The sequence below is a fragment of the Pogona vitticeps genome, chromosome 4, assembly GCF_051106095.1.
Source record: "Pogona vitticeps strain Pit_001003342236 chromosome 4, PviZW2.1, whole genome shotgun sequence".
NCBI classification, from domain to species: domain Eukaryota; kingdom Metazoa; phylum Chordata; class Lepidosauria; order Squamata; family Agamidae; genus Pogona; species Pogona vitticeps.
The window spans coordinates 91631666-91638232 of NC_135786.1; positions in this window are offsets into that span (position 1 = coordinate 91631666).

Here is a 6567-nt window from a genome sequence, read left to right on the forward strand (position 1 = left end):
GTCCGAGAAGTGATTAGCTGCCTGCTCCTTGGCACGCCTGGATGCAAAACAGCTGCTCAGTTAGGTGGCTGGGGATTAAGGAAGAGTCCAGTGAGATTGATCGGAGCCCGTCCCGGTCCTCAACGATTGAAGTTCACAGGAGAGTTCTGGGGTTTTATTTGGGGTTTCAACTGTCAGTCTGGCACTTCCTTCATTTGCTGCAGCAAAAGGTACTGTGTATTTTTGTTGAAATTGCAGCATTTCTAAGTCCAAAAATGCCGGAGCAAACATTGGTGATTTCATGACCAGGGGCTTCTTGAGCTGCCTTTTATCAGTTCTGTACAATTATTACTGCTTAATCTCATCTGGATGCTTCCCCCAAAGCAGTGTATACCTGTTCTTGAAGGTAAAGACCAACCTAAATTTTACATTGCCCTGTTTTTGCTGCTACCAAAGTAGTTTTCTTTTTTTTAGAAGGAGTAACCATTAACACATCAATTTGAATCAGAAACATGGTGTTGGAATGGTAAGCTATGCTCCTTCCCAAGCCACAATCCACACACATGGAGCTGCAGAAATTCAGACAACTGAAACAAATCTTCCTTTTCATGGTTCATAGCAATTTCGGGGGAAGAGAAGGTTTATAAACTCCCCTCCTATAGTTCTCCCCTTAATTTGCTTTCACAGGGAAAACATTTGTGTTGGGAACTCCAAATGTGAAGCCCCCAATAGCTTGAAGTCCCCATTTAATACAGCATGAGGCGGCATGTCTTTGGTGCTTTAAAGAAAGCAGAAGTGCCGTGTGTGCTTGTGGTTACATGCAGGAGGACTCAACACTTCATTGTATCCCCTCCTTAACAGATTGGCCTTATCGTCTAAGCTTGTCCAATTCTCTTGCTTAACTGGGCAAAAGGTAACACTGTTAACATCCATCCCAAATGAATTACTTGGGCCTTGCAATTTTTCCAGGATGTAATTCAAACTGAAAGAATAGCTCGACTAAGGATGTGCTTTCTCCAGTTTTCAATGATGGAAGTGCGTGTACGTGCCATCAAATTTGAACTGACTGCCATCAACTCTAATGGGGCTTTTACAGTAAGTGAGATATTTAAAGGCTAGGAGTGGTTTCATCAGTGCAACATCCCCTCTGTGAAGTCCCATGACTGAGCGGGATTTGAACGCAGGTCTCCTGAATCCTAGTTCATTGCTTTATCAACTACACCATGGAATTTTAACACATTCCAGATATCAGATGATTCATAGCCTTCTGTTGAAGATGAACAGAAATGGGTCCTACTGAACCGCACAGAATAACAGATCCACAAGAAGAGATCAGGTGTGTTTGCATAGCATGTCTAGACACAGCCCTCTCTCCTCAATCCCAGGTTCCAGCTCTTACTAGCAGCTTCACAGTAGGAAATGAGAGAGCATAGAAGAAAAGGCCACCTGTACACGCATGATAGACTTCCTGCTGTCAGTGATATCCTTTGGAAATAGTCTGTATTCTCACCTAGGGACATTGCCACTGCACATGTAGCTCCAGGCTAGAAATGCAGGCAAGAAGCATGGTTCTGTATATATACACTGTAAAGTAACATCTATTGAGAGATTATTTCTTAACAGAGGAAGGGAACAGAGTCTTACATCAAACGTTACCATCTGCAGAAATCAACCCTGGTTAAATCAGGATTACCTTCACTATAGTGTAATTGCTAAGTAGCTCTAATTTGCTTTGTGTTTCATTCCAAATATCTTTATATAGGAGCTAATTTCAAATGTAGATTCTTTATATAGCCAAGCCAACAACTATCCACACACAACAGGTAGGTATCAGAAGGCTTGGGAAAAACTCAGCACTGCCAAAATATACAAGAGTATTTTTGATGAGTGCATGACTAGTTGGCCGGAACACTAAACAGAGGCACTCTACACTAGAACATTTTATCCAGTTGTATCTATTGTTCAATAACATGATTATTTTCACTCACTCTAGGTTTCTTATTTTGTGACACTGGCAGAGCTATGCCATCCTAGATTCCTAAATATCCGTTTTGATTTGATGTATAGGCATGGCTATCATATGGTAGCTGTATGTTCTAAATGGGACTTGTTCACTGGAACAAAGTAATTCTTCAGTTCATATATAAGTTAAATGGCCAGAACTGGTTGGGTACATTCTGAGGCTGATCTCTGGCAGCTTTTCTTGTTTTGTTTTAAGCTCTTTGGAACACTCTGCACGTTACAGCATGCCATGGCTCTGCCTTATCACTGCTCTACTTTTAGGATGTATAATCTTCCTGGGTGACAAGAGAGGTGTGGGAGAGGAAAGTCATTTGAACAAAGAAGGAAAACACCAATTTGCAGCTCCATTTATATATTTATATGTATACCCATATTCTAGCCTCCCGGTCCATTTATGGAGATTTCATTTCTGTTATGGATGTTCAATCGGACTAAAATTTAAATATTAATTGAAGTCACCAGTTGTTGCATGTACAGTATATTTGAAGTGGGGGCTGATTACCATGGCATCCTTTCTTATGTTCCTCCATAAATGAATCCTGCAAACAATTTCCAGTGAAAATGCAAAATAATACCCAAAGTCTATTTTGATTTCATTGAAGTGCTTTTCTCAGTTTTAGAACTGAGCGCTCTTACTGATTTCAATCCATTTACGGGTTGATTCTGCTCCACTTCTGGCATTCAGAGCAGAGTAGGTTTATTTGTAGATTACTGCCCAGAGGAAGAGGACCAGTGGGATTTGCATAAATAAAAGGCAAGCAGTGTGATGCCCTCCAGATGTTTTAGACTGTAACTTCCATTAGTCCCAGCTGGCACAGCTGGGACTGATGGGCACTATAGTGAAAAATATCTGAAAAGCACCAAGTTGCCTACTCCGGCTTAAATCAATCACTACTCTTCAGTCACGGTTTTCCAATTGTTACATATGGAAGAAATGCCGAATCTAAGTGTTTGTTGAAATCAAACTCACATCTGGAAGTATTTCCATTACTTGCATTGCTTAGTGTGAAATGCCTCCAGAGAGACACACATTAGAGGGGCTTCACTAGTGAGCAGTTTCTCTGTTTTGGTAACCTCCTTCCAGATACAGCAAGAGAAAAAGATGAGTGAATAGGAGCCAACGAATCTTTTCAACAAAGAGTTCAGATTCTGCAATATATTGCAATAATATCCAATAAATTAACATGACCACCTGCTTTTACCCCAACTTAGTTTCCAGATCACTGTTTATCTCGTGAACATGGATCCAAAATCTTCATTTTTAATATGGATTTTTAAAAAATCAGATCCAGATCCAGATTTCAGAGATGGTGAAGTGGGTAGAGGAAACTTCAGGGCAACATAAAGAGGGAAAGGGTTCAGCACTCCCTCCCCCTACTTCACAGAATCCAGAGGTTCACTTTGGGAGATGCTCTGCCATAGGAAAGCAGTCAGACTAATGTAGCTACAGCTGGTATGTAATGTGTAGTTTGGTCTTAAAATGAGAATGTAACTTTTGTGTTGTTGGCTCTGAAACAATCAAGAAATTATCCACACCTGAATAAACAGGAGGCACTTAATTTCCTTTCTCTAAAGAGAAAGCCTTAGAACATTCCTGGAATCCTAGGTGTATTGCTAAATCTTAGCAGATGTTGCTCATAGAATCATAGAATAGTGAAGTTGGAAGGTACCTATAAAGCCATCAAGTCCAACCTCCTGCTCTATGTAGAAATACAAATCAAAGGATATCTGCCAGGTGGTTGTCTAGGTTTCTCTTGAATACCTCCATTGTTTGAGCACTCACTATCTCTCAAGGTAATTGTTTCCACTGTCATACTGCTCAAGCAGTTAGGACGTTTTTCCTGATATTCACCCAAAATCTGGCTTCCTGTAACTTGAGCTCATTGTTGCATTTCCTGCACTCTGAGATGATTGAGAACAGATCCTGCCCCTCCTCTGTATGACAGCCTTTCAGGTATTTGAAAAATATTATCATATCACTCCTTTGTCTTTTTTCCACCCAAGGCAAACCATGCCCAATTCTTTCATCTTTCCTCATAGGGCTTAGTTTCCAGCCCCCTGATCATCCTTGTTGCCCTCCTCTGAACTTGTTTCAAATTGTCAGCATCCTTCTTGATGTGTGGTTTCCAGAACTGGATACAATACTCAAGGCGAATCCTAACCAGCGCTGAATGGAGGTGAACTAGCACATTGTAGGGTTGGGAAACTATATTTCTGTTAATGAAGTCAAAAATAGCATTCGCCCTTTTTGGAGCCACATCACATTGTTGGCTCATATTCCGCTTGTGATCTATGACAATTCCAAGATCCTTCTTGCTTGTAGTATTGGTGAGCCAGGTATCCCCCATCTTGTAACTGCAATTGGTTTCTTTTTCCAAAGTGAAGTACTTTGCACTTATCCCTGTTGAATTTCATTCTGTTGTTTTCAGCTCAGTGCTCCAGCTTATCAAGATCATTTTGAATTTTGTTTCTGTCTTCCAGGGTATTAGCTATTCCACCCAGTTTTCTAGGTGCCTGCATAGTGACTGTTTCATACTTTGCCACATCAACAGCTTTAATAGGGCAAGATTAAAGCTACATAGAGCAGGATCCAGCCATTTTAATTTCCATCAGTTAAACAGAAATGTAAAATATCTAGATGCCATGCTCTGAATGGTACTGAGAGCCCATGTAAAGCAGCACATGGATAGAATATATGGGACAGCCTCAAGTGAGCAATTTGCTCCCACTCCGGGGATCCATTGAGGCCTTTTAAATCTCATGATGAATATTGCTCCTGCCATCTTCCTGACGCCCTGCAGATGTGTTGGGCTGCAAGCCAGTCTATTTATTTAGTACATAGTTTGCAGAGCTATACAAGAAGGAAGACAGTTGATGTGGAAGTTTATCCTAAGATCTTGATTGAATAGGGAAACTAGTTTGCGGATAGATGCAGGGTTACGAATCAGATTTTCACCACTATGGTCTATATCCCAACCCCCACCACAGATTGGTGGTATCCCACTGGAATGAGGCAAAGGGAGAAATAACGGCATATAAGGGCATTCCTTGCCCCTTCTTGATTGATCAGCTCCAACTGACCTTTCCTTTTTCACTCTCTAACTGCTGCCATATCCTCAGAACTGGACTCTGCTGAAAGTCCAGTTCTATCAGCCCCTCTCCCAAACTGTTTTCATTCCACATAATCATAATGGGAAAAATTGGTGTTTGTTTTTCTTTTCCCTCCTCATCCCTTTTTTGTCTAGTGTTACGTCTTTTAAACTATAAGCCTGAGGACAGGGCCTCGCTTCCTTTAATGGGACATAGGGTTGCGAGTCTTTTTGTCTAAAGAGCAAGGGTATACATTATTTAAATAAGTAGTAATGAAACCAATATGTTAATTAAGGTGGAAATCTGGTATATATTGCGAGTCGGCTGTACTGAATTCACCAGGACTTTTGAGTAAACTTAGGTAAGGATTGTAACATACGCAAATGACAAAACAGTATGAAAAAGCACAGATGTTGAATCCATTGAAAATTCTCTAATTGCTTTGACAGACTTGCTTGTCATCATTAAGAAAGTTACCATCAGATTGTTTTTATGGTATAAATGGCTACTCAACAAGTTTAGAATAGGTGTGCTTTGGCCCTTTCTTCAATATTTATTTTCAGTTAAGGTTTCAGCTCTTGGAACAAAGTAATTCTTCAGTTCATATATAAGTTAAATAGGGTATAGTGCTGGTATGCTGCTTAGAGTGCTGGACTAGGGAAAGCCTGGTCCAAACCTCTGCTTAGTCAGAAAACCCACTGGATGACCGTAGGCTAATATTACTTCTCAGTTTAGCCTACCTCACAGGGTCAGTGTGAGAATAACATAAGGAAGAGCAGAGTTATACTAGTTACTTGGGAGTTCTTTGGAGAAAAAGCAGGCGAATAAAATTTAAAAAGTGTTCTCCCTTGACTTCCTTAAACATACTTTGTATGGGAAATGATTGACATTGTGCCATATATCTAGTACTGTATCCATTTTGTTTTATAACATTTGTGGATAAGAGTGATGTCATTGTGAAGGAGGGCATATACACACCAGAAACCTCAGGAAGAAACAGATTACATGCTTGCTGGGTTCACGGAACAAGTTTGAAATGGATGTACAGCTCAAGTTCACCTTTAACTAATGAACAGGTTCTCACATTAAGCCTGTCACAAGTGAAATAAATTGAGAGTCACTTGGAATGCTACTCTTTTGGTAAAACGCACAGCAAGACAGTGTGATGGGTGCTTCCTTTAATATAATACCTTTCATTAAATGTCAAAGGACGCTTACCACATTAGAATAAATCAATGACAGAAAAGCAAGAGCAAAGTCTGAGAGACAGATTTACATTTCTCATTGCTGCTAATCTTAAAAGGCATAAATGGGTCCCATAAAGGAGCGACACCAGCCTGGGAAAAACTATTCCCTGTGGGATTAATCAGGAAAGAATAGCCTGGATGTTTCAGAAAGTCATGAAACAGAGTTCTCTGCATAATTGTGTTGGATGCGAAGTCAAAATGAGGCAAGAATCTGCCCTAAAAGAAATGA